This window comes from Phalacrocorax carbo, chromosome 2, assembly GCF_963921805.1.
Source record: "Phalacrocorax carbo chromosome 2, bPhaCar2.1, whole genome shotgun sequence".
In the NCBI taxonomy this organism is placed as follows: domain Eukaryota; kingdom Metazoa; phylum Chordata; class Aves; order Suliformes; family Phalacrocoracidae; genus Phalacrocorax; species Phalacrocorax carbo.
Window position 1 is genome coordinate 11,422,805 of NC_087514.1, and position 13,365 is coordinate 11,436,169.

The following is a 13,365-nucleotide window of genomic DNA, read 5'->3' on the forward strand; positions in this document are numbered from 1 at the left end:
CCCCAGCTCTGGAATAATTTCATTTAGGGTTTTTTATTCAGAAAACACATCATCTTTAGACAAGATTTTTAACAGCCTTTAATTATTTTTAATTGAGAATTATTTGAAATTACTTTGTTTCATTTATTTTGACCTAACAAGATATTTGTAGCCCTCTACCAAAGTTTGTTTATATGGCGATGAAGACTGCAGCCTTGAGTTTTTAAGGTGTGCATTGGGGCTGCTTGTTAGCTCACCAGAAGTAGAGATTAATGTAATTTTTGTCTGTTTGAAACAAATGTTTGTCAGAGACTTTGAAAGAGCAGTCAAACCAAGAAGTGGTTATTCCTGTGCCCTGAGCAGTTTCCTTATGTCTCCTGACCATCCCCAGCTTGTCATGGGTCCTTCTCTCCACCTTGGCCATTTCACTAGAGGAAGGCTTCTAGGGCTGTATGTCTTCCCAGCTTTCTGACAAAGCTCCCCTAGATAATTTATCTGGAACAACCAAACAGTGCCTGCTATGGCTCCAGCTTTGCTCTCCCAAAAAGATTCCTCAGCAGCCTCTTGGTGGGGAAAAGGACCCTGCTGCTATTGCATATCATATCCCAGCTGCTGCCTGGAGCTAACAGCAGGACCAGATCACGCTGGACTTATTACTCCTCTGGAAAGGGCCAAACCCTGAAATCCTGACATAATCCCAGGGGGATGGCTAAGTAGGTATGGTTACACAACACACTGTAAAAATGCCAGCAGACCTCTAGGACATTGCCTACGCTTCCATTACCTCCCCAGAGATAGCAGCAGTCATCAGTCTGGAAGAGGGAGAAGCAAAGTGTCCCTGAGACAAAAAGAACAAAGAAAGTCTGTGTTGTTAGATAAAACAGGAACTTGCTCAAAATAAGGCCCTCATGTCAATTTTCATGCATTGAGTGAGGCGTTTGCGTTAGGTGAGAGACTGACCACAGCTGTGTAGCTTGCAAGGGACAACAACTCCTAGGCAAGACATCTGACTCCTTTAAATTTTGCTGAAAAAGCCACACGTTGAAACCTAGCCAGCTGGTGTGCCTTCCCACCTAGAAAATAAACGTGAGCAATCTTATATAATTATAATAATTAGCATTTGTAGTATGATGATGCTTTGATGTAACCCATTTTATGTGGCTTTTTATCATTGTTCTTTAATTAAAAAGATCTCCAGCTATTGAGATCAGCACAAGTGCGTCACACCCAAATGAGTGAGAAAGCAACTTTACCCCAGAACCTAAAAATAAGGGGTATTCAGAATTTAGATTACCCCTGAAGCTGGCAGTACTTGTAGCTGGGGTTTTGGTTTGCACTTGTGTCTCTAGGTACTAGCCTATGCTTGGCAGATAAGGAAAAGGACCAGAGCCAGTCAGTTTCCTAAAGCCACAGCTGGAGCTGGGATCTGCCGTGCTGGGTCTCGGTGCTCTGCCAGATCCAACAGACTGTGCACCTTTCCTACTGCAAAAGTTGCAGATGTGAAAAACAGACGGTGAAACAAGACAGATTTTTTTTTTCTTTAATGTGTTTAAAAAAGAGAATCCATTAAAGGAATCGCTATGTGGTGTATTCCAAAATGTATAGATTTCATGGCAGCTTGTGAAGTACAGTCATGGGACTGAAGCACGCACCAAGTGTTTGAAGGTGCTTAACATTCATTCCATCTTTGTTCTGATTTAATTAGTAAACATCTTCAAAGGGAACTGGCTGACTGCTCAGGCAAAGGGCACAAGCAGTCCAGCACCTCAACAAGCAAATAAATGTTTAAAGGAAGATATTTGGAACATACAAGAGCCTGGGGTTTGTCCATACAGAAATGAGAACCACAGCCTTCTGTGACTCACAGCCCTAGTTAAAGACATGGCAAATCTGTGCCTTATTCTGAAAGGAGCCTGCTATGGAAATTCATTTACAAAGAAAGGACTGTGTCTATATGCAGATTTGAACTGAAGTGCATTACGGATTTGCAACTGCATTAGCTACATCAATACTGTTTTCCATGTAAACAGGGGTTTTGTCACTGGTTATCATAACAACCTAAGAAATATTGACCTATTGGAAAATAGTGCCCCAGGCTCATGGTAAGCAGTAAGCTGTTTCCAGGCTTCTGAAGAATATTTCTATGCACATCTCGGCATTAAGCGGGCTGCAGAAAGGGCTGGAGAAAGCCATCATTGTGTAAACCAGAGACCTCTTGAAACCAAAGAGTTTCTAAATGGAACTCACAGGAGGACAGTGTCAGGCTTTGACCTTTAAAGTTAAATAGCAGTCTGCTCTCCTCAGTGCCTAAACGTCCTGAGAAGTCTGGTTTGCAGGCTTGGTGACCAGGTCCCAAGTACCTGTGGGGATCGGTGGAAGGCAGACACGTTAGCATCCCTATGGATCCAGTTGGTGGCCTTTCCTGGCAGAACCACATGGTACATCTCCAGCTCCAAGCTGGCATGGGGCACTGGTGAAGAAGCTGCTGTGGGGCTGGGGTAGGGAAGGGAATCCAGGCTGTGAAATAAAGGGGTGGAAAGACAGGCATCTACTCCCACACACCACTCTGCCAGGGCCAGGAGGGACCAGGTGACTGTTTCTTAAACCATCCCAGAAACCCTCAGCAGAGGCCTTTTCATCACCACACCAAAAGGGATCAAAGGGCACTGCCCAAAGAAACATCGCCAAAATTAGGTTAAACCCTTTCCCCCGAATACTATAGCTTGATATGAAGACAAAATACCATAGTGGAAAGAAGAAGGAGGGATGTTCTTCCATCATCTGACTGTCATGGTAAATTCAGTCCTGAATGACCACAAACTTTCCCTGGGCTTTTGAAACCTTTCAGTGCAATCTGGATTCACTCTGCAATTCATATTCTATAATCCTTCCTCTTTGCCACCTGTCAATCGTGTCTGGTTTGAATGTGTGTTCTTTTTGGCAAAGACACTTTTACTACATAGGAAAGTGCAGACCTGCCACACTGCCCCAGCTGGAATGTCTATATACCCCTGAAATGCAGTTTTAAAAATCAATGGGTTTGCAAATCCTGTGAAAAGAGCATTTAAGCAACCGCAAGGCATTTTAGGACTCTTAGATACTGATGATGCAAGAATTAATCATTGCTGATGGAAAACATTTTAGAAGACAAAATAATGGAGTAACAAAAATCCAGAGATTCTTTACTTCAAAACTATTATCATGTAGCCTTATTTTATAATCATATTAACATAGCACACACAACCTGTATGGAATCTGAAAATAGGGCTTACATTTGTAATTAAAAAATACTAATAAAAGCTAGTCAGGAAGTTTTGTGTCTTAAAATGAATAGTTGCAGGGGATTTTTCAGTACCTCCTCCCCTGAGATAGACCCATAGCAAAGTAAAAATTTTCAAACATTAAAAATGTGAAAAAAGTGGGGACTTTTCTTTTTTAGGCTTTGTTCTTTTAGTGGAACTTTCCCGTGATTAAAGGAAAAACAGAACTGTTGCAAATGTTTCCATAGGAAGTACTTATCATTTCCCAAACACCTCGCATCTTCTTTCTTCTTCATACTTTAGATTGAAGCTGACTAAACTCTGAGTCCTAAAATGATACTTAAGCACCATGAAAAAAGGGGAATAATAAAATAGTGCTTGGCGGACTATATATAACTCTATGTGACTTACTGGCTAATATCTGTCCTGTTTTTACTTCTCTGCTGTGGGTAAGCAGATGACCTCAGGACAGCAGTGAGTTAACTAAAATAATCCTTTCCTCTCCAAGAGTTAAAACCCCACTTCTTGAACATACAAACCAGAAATGAATTCAACTTTTGCAGCCTTCTGTTTGCTATAAAACAACTCCTCTCTGCAGCCACCAGAGTCCATTAGCTGGGAAAGCAGGCAGGTGGAAAAGAAGTTCATGTTTAACCTCACTGGGTTTGAAAGCCGGCGCTGAAGTTTATCAGTTCACAAGTCCATGAAGGGAGGAGGAAAGGCAGAGAATGGGATTTAGTCAAAGACTTACTCAGAGTTAACACAGGCCACTGGCGCTAATAAACAAACATTGCCAGACATCAAAAGGAAGTAAGTAAATCTGGGAAGGTTTAGTCCAAACAATGGAAGGGCAAGCTAAGCCCATTGCAGGGTGGGCAGCAGGGCGGGTGACTTTGAGATATTAACCCTTGCCTGGGCCACAGTGGCATCATAAAGGGAGGGTTGGACCCCAAATTTGTTCTAGGGAAGCAAGAGATGGTTGCCCTCAAAACTGGAAAACCTCTACAGTGATAACTTCAAATTTCTTTGGTTCTCCAGCTTAAATTAATCAGCTCATGTAAGCTTAGGAGTCAGCCTGGTACAGCCAAGAAGTTACTCAACCAGTGATTTGCCAAAAGATTTGCAGAGATTGATGAACCAAACCTGATTTCCAGGGTTGAAACCTGGCAAGTTTCACACAGTGCCTGGATAAGCGGTGGGCAATGGCCTTAGAGCAGAAGGCATGGCTGCTCAGCACACAGGAGCATGGAGGTTTTCTGTATTTGGGAGACAATCTCCACTGCTACCAGGTAGTGTGACTGCAACACATGGAGCTTGGGGATGGGGAAGCCATGAAGATGTAGCAGCACTGCCTTTTGCAAGCATCCCCTGAGGTCTTCAATGGCTTTTTGAAAAGCACAGGTCCCAAGTCTTCCTCATTTAAACGGCATCGCTTTACCCTAGGTGATAGCGTCTCTACCCTAGGTGGGGGTGATTCAGCACAACCTAATTGCACACCTACACACACAATTCAGCGGAGAGGCAAAAGTGTCATTCAGTCATCTGAAGCTTCCTGATCTGTGTAACTCTGTCTTTTTTTCTTCTTTCAGTTTCTATTCAATTATCAGTTTTGCTCTGCTCATAGCATATTGCCTTGTGAACACAGCTGTGATGGAGGCTCCATGGATGACATATGTACACCCACCCTCAGAAAAAGACTCTTGCTGAAGGAAAAGGGTTTGAGGAAACACCCAGAAGGTGGAAGAAGGGAAATATCTTCTCTTCAGGTGACAGCGCTCAAAGAGTTGGGAGTCTTAGAACTACGGGTGGTCTCTGACCCATCAGGCTTGGCCAAGGATCCCCTTCAAAGCCCAAGGAGCAGGAGCTGCTGCCTTGCACGGGGTACCCTAAGGCTAACCATCTTTCTGCAGAGCCAAACCTCTTTGTGATCACTTGGCAAAGCTGGGAGAAGCTGCTTCTCACTGAGGCACAATCACACTTTTTTTGGAGGCAGCATCTCCAGCTGAGGGGGAACAGGAGGCACTGGGGTGAGTAGAGCATTGCTTGCTGAGGTCACAGACCACCTCCCTGAGCACAGGGTGCAGGAGCCTCAGCAGAGGCAGATCTCTCATGGGGTCCTGCTGTACATCTTCCCAAAGGCTTTTGGCATCACCTTGTTCCTGAAAGAAAGACCACATGGGGACAACTCCATTGTAAGAAACAGAAACTTGCCCCTCCACTCTGTACTTCAAGTGGGCAGATCAAGAGCTAAAGAGGGATGCCTTTGATGCATGCTTTTCATCCAGAAGGGTGTTCCTCTGGCTGGAAGCACAGGCACTACCTCCTGCAGGCTGCCTGCAACATATCCCTTAGGAAAGGACAAGTGTACAAAAGGGAGAACAGAGGAGAGAGCTTGAAGGATCCAGAAAGCACAGAGGCCCCAACAGGACAAACAGCCAGACGTAATCAGGTAGGTTTTTCTGATCACCGTGGCATTGTACCTGCAGGGCTTAGGGCTCCACTCCCGTAGCTCCCTCTACCCTTTCGCCAGAGCAGTGAGGACAGCTGAACCAGCACTGTCTTTCTCCCAAAGGCAGGTGATACATTTAAAAAAAAAACAAAACAAAAAAAAACCCACCCATAGAAACCATGATCAACACAGAGGTTTAAATAACATCATGCATAATACATTGCAAACTCCCACCTCTGAGTGAGGGAGAGATGGCTGAAAAGGAGTGTAAAATGAGCCAAAAACAAAGCAAGGCTTTTTCCAAAAGGCAAGGGCTGGCAAATCTGTAAAAGCCTGCAATCTGCCATCATGCAGGTTGTTTGGAGGCCAGGATGAAGAATAGCAAGCCAAAAAGGCCCCAGTGCCTGAGGATTATTAACCTTGTTTTCTTTCTTCTTTTTTTTTATTTTTGTTTGTCATTCCTGCTTAGTCAAGGCTCAGCTTGGCACCTCACGGACTCCCATCTGCTGCCGGGAGTGCAGACACGGACCACCCAACACAAAGGAACCAGCAAGCACTGAGCCACAGCTCCGGGTGGTTCCAGCCCCGCTCCCTTCTCACATTCCCCACCTCCCAACTCCCTTTCCATCAACTGGGATGCCTTGTCAGGCACCATGTCACCTCATATCTCTTCAGATCATGGCATGCCACCTTCCTTTGTCAGGCAAGGTAGCGCAATGACAGAATGATGTGCAACGGGTCCATGTTTCTTTTATTAGGATTGTGTACCTGCTGTCACTTTGGATAAGGTCTATCTATTTCAAGTGGTTTCCTGCAAAGCCAATGGAGCTGAGTTTCTTTGAGAGGTCATGAGAATTATCTGGAACCTCCAAGTGTGTCTATTCAGACCTGTATCCTCCATCATAGCTCGGCCAGCTTTGTTATTTCAAGACCATGTCAGGCACATAAGCATCTAAAGCAGCCACAAGAAGGCCAAAGAACATAAGCATATATTTAACTTTGAGCTAAAGGATTCCTTTAGACTTCAGTTTTACTACCCCTGTGCTTAAAGCTAGGATGGATCCTAACAGCATCAATAATTTACATTATGGAAGCAGCTAGAGGCCCCATTTAAGTTGAGTTTGTTTGTTGTACAAACAAAATAATTGACAGTCCCTGCCCTAAAAATCTTTCAGACTGGAAAGTGAGTCTGCAATTCCCTTTGTAGCTTGCTCTTCCCCGATTTATTTTTCCCTCATATTTAATCCAACTTAAACACTTCCATGCAGCAACATCAGCATGTTATTTTTAAATTCAGCTCCTACTGACTAATGAGAAGAATTGACCCTCATCTTTATTGTTAGAAGAGGGCAGAGGCAGCTGGGTGCAAATGCTGAAAGATTTACTGTAGAGCTACCGGTTCTGCTGAGGCACTAACTAGATATAAGACATGAATTAAGATGCTTCTGAAATACTTTTGTGAGCTTTCAGCACTAGCAGAGGCTTCTTGTCAGATCAGCTGTTTGCCAGTCAAGACAATAAAAACCACCCTCCAGATGAACTCTTCCCCAAGGAGTTTGGGCTTAAACCACCCAGGATGGTTTTCTGACTGTATTTTGCTGTGTAGGAATTGGTATCAGTCCTGCAAGTTGGATCAGATGCAAAAGCAAAATAATAAAAAGAATCAAGCAGCTGGGGCTCCATTTTCTGATTGACAGAGTCTTGTGTATTCAATGTATTTTTGCATTTCTAATCCCATACAGAGCAGGGTCCTGGAGATAAAGCACCTCTGATTATCAGGTGGCTTGCTGCAGAGTCTGAGTATTTCTGTGTGTAATAGTCATGAGCTGTCCTTGCTCACTTCTCTTCCCGTTGGGCCAGTGCCCCTCCTCTGCAAAAATACTGATTCTCATTTTCCACAGCTGCTGCAGTCTCCTCTACAGACTGCCCCTTGTCCTCTTCTATAACATGAAGACCCAAACTGAACCTCATGGTCCAGCCACTGCTGAGAAAAGCAGAAAATTGAGTGTCTGGGTACTTTTTATTTGGTTTTTGAAATACACCCCACACTGCCTGCAGCCGAGTAGAGCAGCTTCCTTTAGCACCATGTTGCCCCACTGACTCATAATGGATTTGTCATCCTCTAAAATCCCCCAATCCTATTCCATGATAGGAAAATACTGGTTAGAAGACAGCAAGTTTCCTCTTTTTTTTAGGAAACTGATAGAACTATTTAAAGGTTTTTACAGTAGCTGTTGTTTCTATAACAGCCTTAGTGTGCACAAAGTTGACCACATCCAATATTCTTCTTAATTAATAATTCTGTAGCTGCAATATAATACGAGCTGAGAGAGGGAGCCGAGGTAAAACAATAAATAGACAAACAGTTTTATTAGATTCCAAGTTTTCTATGGAAAAGGACAGGAGCACCCACAGCTTTATTACAGATTCCCCATCACTCCTCTGTGTTAGATCCAGTGTACTCCAGGCAGACACAGATACCATCCCCAAAAGCTAACATCCCACTCAGCACAAGGAGATGAAAAGAAGCCCTTGTCCTTATGCTATATAAGCATTTCAGTACCATCTAGAGGTTCCAGTCAGGGGTTTTGAGAGCGAGACACAGCTCACATGTAACCCCTCTGCCAAGCCTTGAATGGGTCAGGTTTAGTCTCCAAAGGCCCCTGCTGAAGAGCAGCAGTAAAATCAGCACCAGTCCCAGCCCAGATGCTTAGGACAACTGCTGAGATTTTCTCTGGCACAAGCAATATTCATCCTAGCAAGTACTGAATCAAAGACATGAAACCCTTTCTTTACAGAAAGGAGGGAAACAACACACAGCCACAGTCCCTATCACGCTATCTGCTGCCCCTCAAACCTGCCATCCACCCCATGGAGTTGTCCTTATTGAAAATTTTTCAGCCCAAGCAGAAGCTGAGTTTGCAGCTTTCCCGGCTTTCCCTCTTCCAGTGGAGGTTCCTGAATGCCCAGGGCTCTCAAGAAGCCCCATCTGATCCTCAGATCAGAACCACCCTTCATGCATGACCCATCTGGCACCAAGAGGTACAGCTCAGATGGAGAACAGCTTAAGTTTTAGCTATCTCTGTTTCCAGCTCAGGTACTCCCGCAGCAGCTGAACCCATCCACCTGGAGTGACTGGTGGTAGCTGTCACTTTTGCCAGCCACCCTTGGCCAGGAGCTGTCATGAGCTGTCCTCTGTGGTAGTTGCCCCAGGGATGCTTTGCTCCCAAGTCAGGGTACAGTTGCACATGCCATCCATACATAAACCCTGACACAGAGGAGGCACCCTGGAGCTTGCTCCTCAGTCCCTCCAGGCTCCCGCTATGCTTCCTGGGTCCCCAGTGAAGCCACCAAGGACCCTCTGCCCTTGTGCTGTTCCATCCCTTTGGGACTTCTCAAGATCGGCTGCTCTTTTAATTTAGACCTGCAGCCATAGCTCAGAAATAAGTAAAACTTCTATCTCCATGAAAGACACCTCCTTAGAGACAAGGGTATTAAAAAAAAATAAAATCACTCATTGCTGGTTCTGAGGTAAGATTTGAAGCCCATTTCCTTAGTTCCTGCAGGTATTTGCCAGTACTCATTCAGACTCTTTGGCCCACTTCACCATGTTGGCATATATTAAATGGTGAAAGCTGACTACTTTCATAGGCCTTTTATTACAGCAAGGATGATTAAAGTAGGGGTGTAAGAAGTTGGTCTAGTGGAATTTGTCCATGGGGCAGAGGAAGCAAGCTGCATAAAAAAAATATTTCTTTGTCTTCTATGTTTTTCAATTGAACTGTATTTAATAGAAAATATTAGAAATCATACTATATCCTGGAGAAAATCCTTCCTTTGTCATCTCTTTTTTATCTCTTTCTTTGGGATGAGCAACCCTCTGACAGATCTTTTCTAGCAGGCCATTCAGGTGCTGCATTGAAGTTATTTGATTTCTGCCTTCCTGAGATCAGCTTTCTAAGAGTAAATTAAATGTGTGCCTTCTCATTTCCGAAAGGGGTGCAAGCAGAGGAGATGATCAAAACCCAGCTGACAGTACTAGAAAGACTCCCCTCAAACTGAATGGGTTTTGGCAGACCCAAAGCCACTTGGTCTGAAGAAGAGGAGCAGAATTTGAGTTTTCCCCAAGTGTCAGAGACATAAGCAAGGCTGCGTGTAATGGAAATAAGGAAAGGCTGGCTGATAAAGATAGGGCACCAGTTTCCTTACAAGCTTTTCTTTGTTCCTATGATTTAGGACAAGGCAGTTTCTGACAGATTAGTCAATTATCCATTCCATTTTTCTTCTAGGACAAGCTGTGGTGAGCATCAGTAAAGGCTGAATATACCACACTGCAGAACAATTCTGCTGTTTGCAGTAACAGCCTTCAGCAAGGAGACCAGCCAGGTGGTCTGACCAAGCGGCAGGCACACAGGCAGCGTGCTGCCAGACACGCAGCTGTATTTGCAGTACACAGTTACCTGCAGTACCAAACAAGAGGTACAATGAAATTTCTCTTACCCAAATGCTGATCAAAGGGCACTGAGATATTCCAGGCCAAGGTAATGATAATCCAGCAACATATTCCCACTGTTGGTACAGAAGCAATAACCCCAACACAATCCTAAGGTGACTTTACAGCTGGTGCTCTACAGCCCAACCTGCACAGACCCTTAAAAAATCCCATAGCTCTTTTACAAGAGTGAACACAAAGTTCTGATAAAATTAATTTTTTTAATTACATGCTGCCTACCTACATCTTCCCCATTGCTGTCCCCTGAAAAAAACAAGACAGACCTGTTCCTTGGTGGTGATTGCATTTCAGTGGAAGAAAAGCATGAATCAATTACTATTTCTAAAATGCTTTTAAACCCTAAAAGTCTATAAATCCCTCTATAATCATATCACCTTAATGACTGATGAACTTCTGGGCCAGAAATGTCATTTTGATCAACTAAGTCAACCTTTGGAACAAGACAGGTCAGACAATTTCCTGCAGCAGGCCTTATAATCAGATTAAAACATGTAGTTATAGCTTAGAATCATGGAATCAATTAGGTTGGAAAATACCTTTAAGATCATGAAGTCCAACCATCAACCTAACACTGCCAAGTCCACCACTAAACCATGTCCCTAAGTGCCACATCTATACCTCTTTTAAATTCCTTCAAGGATGGTGACTCAACCACTTCCCTGTGAAGCTTGTTCCAGTGTCTGACAACCCTTTCAGTGAAGAAGTTTTTCATAATATCCAAACTAAACCTCCCCTGGTGCAACTTGAGGCCATTTTCTCTCAACCTATTGCTTGTTACTTGGGAGAAGAGACTGACACCCACCTCACTACAGCCTCCTTTCAGGTAGCTGTAGAGAGTGATAAGGTCTCCCCTCAGCCTCCTCTTCTTTGGGCTAAACAACCCCAGTTCCCTCAGCTGCTCCTCATAAGACCTGCTCTCCAGACCCTTCACTACCTTTGTTGCCTTTCTTTGGACACGCTCCAGCACCTCAATGCACCTCTTGTACTGAGGGGCCCAAAACTGAAGACAATATTCAAGGTGCGGCCTCACCAGTGCCAAGTGCAGGGGGACAATCACTTCCCTACTCCCGCTGGACTGGACTGACCACACCATTGCTGACACAAGCCAGGATGCCATTGGCCGTCTTGGCCACCTGGGCACACTGCTGGCTCATGTTCAGCTGACTGTCAACCAACACCCCCAGGGCCTTCTCCGCTGGGCAGCTCTCCAGCCACTCCTCCCCAAGCCTGTAGCGTTGCATGGGGCTGTTGTGACCCAAGTGCAGGACCCAGCAATTGGCGTAGTTAAACATCATACAACTGGCCTTAGCCCATCAACCCAGCGTATCCAAATCTCCCTATAGAACCCTCCTACCCTCGAGCAGATCGACACTCCCACCCAACTTGGGGTCACCTGCAAACTTACTGAGGGTGCACTTGATCCCCTTGTCCAGATCACTGATAAAGATACTGAACAGAACTGGCCTCAATACTGAGCTCTGGGGAACCCCACTTGCGACCAGCTGCCAACTAGATTTAACTTAACTTTGTTGTGGCAACAGAGGTAGCAAACAGGAATGTTTTTGTTTTTTCCCAGTGAAAGAATAGACGTTACCTGAAAGTTTTAGCATCAATCTCTCAGTGATTTTAATTCTGAAAAACATTTCAAGAGCTTTACACTAGGTTTTCATTCAGGGAACATAGGTCTGTATTGCATGTTGTAACTGTTTCTGTTTAGGGTAGAAGGTTTTTATCCTTCTTCTTCCATGGCCCAAGAACCACAAAATGTCTTTTCCTGGAACAGCTCAATTGCCTGTAACTATAAATTAAAGATGAGCTATCCCTATACTGAAGCCCTGTTCAAGACCCACATCAAAATATGTGTGTCCCACATTTACAAAATGCATTTTTGCTTCATGCTAAGAAAAACTGACATTTGCAAGCAGCTGTGTGCTTTGTGTTTCAGTGAAAAAACAAGTTTTCACTGTGGTTTGTGAAAGGTGGGCTTCTCTCACCAGAGGTGCATTCTCTCCCAGAAAAGGAAGGACTGGTCTCATTAAGATCCAGTTGAGAATGAATGGCCCTGCTAAGAGGTATGTTTTGCAAGTTCAGTATCTAAATAACGAAGAGAAACACAGAACACTCAAAATAATAAGACCTGCCATTCATGCACAAGTTTAATCTGGAAAGCTGAAGAAGGCAGGTAGGAAAAAATGAAAAGCATTTCAAAGTGCCAGGCAAAACTCTAAATGTGTGGCATCTGCCCACCCCTTGCCATAAAGGTAAGGGTGTCTCGATCTTATAAATATTTTCCACAAGTCCTCCATGCCTACATACCTATAGGAAAAAAAAAAATGTAATTCAACTAAATGTACTGGGGTTGAAATTCAGATCTCTTAAAATCAATGGCAGTTTTGCTGCTGATTTCAGCAGAGCCAGATTTCACATACAGCCAACAAAGCAGGTCACTGATGTCAACATCAGGCCACTTCCAGATTCCGTGCATGGAAACTCCTCTTGGGAAATGGAGCTGTCACCCACCTTTCTAAAGTCCTATTTCAACCTGGTACTTAAAGCCCTTGAGAAAGAGATTATTCACAGCTTTACACTAAGTGCTTATCTTGTCCGACTGCAGCCTAAGATTATATCTTCAGGGAAAACACACAAGTGGAAAGGAAGGGACATGTCCTCACTAGAAGGATGACAAGTCTGAGTTCTCCCTAACCATTGCTCTCAAACATCTGTTTCTTTCTGGTATTTGAGTGACTGAAGAAAAGGGTTTTCACTTTTCCCCAGTTTGGGGACAAGTGGCATTCCTGGATCCTAGATAATGGGGGGACTCAAGGAGGAAGTGTCTCCAGGCTCTCTGCTGAGTGTCACATTTGTATTAGCCATGGCACCCTCAAAGCTTGGCAACAGTCCTCATACTTTGGGAGTCCCAGAGACCTGGAGAATCCTCTGAAGCCAGAGGTTAGCTAGGTATGACCAGAGGCCAGGGTGACATTCAGATTGGCCTCTTCCAGTCTTTCCAACTCCTCCCACACTGAAGCAGCCATCACCTACTCCGTCTCTAAGGACACCTGACCTTACTCTCTGCAGGAGCCTTGAAACCTGTTCTCTCCATTATTCCCTTCCTCCAGAAGGAAAAAAAAAGTCCACAAAAATTCTCTTTTGGTTGAAAACAC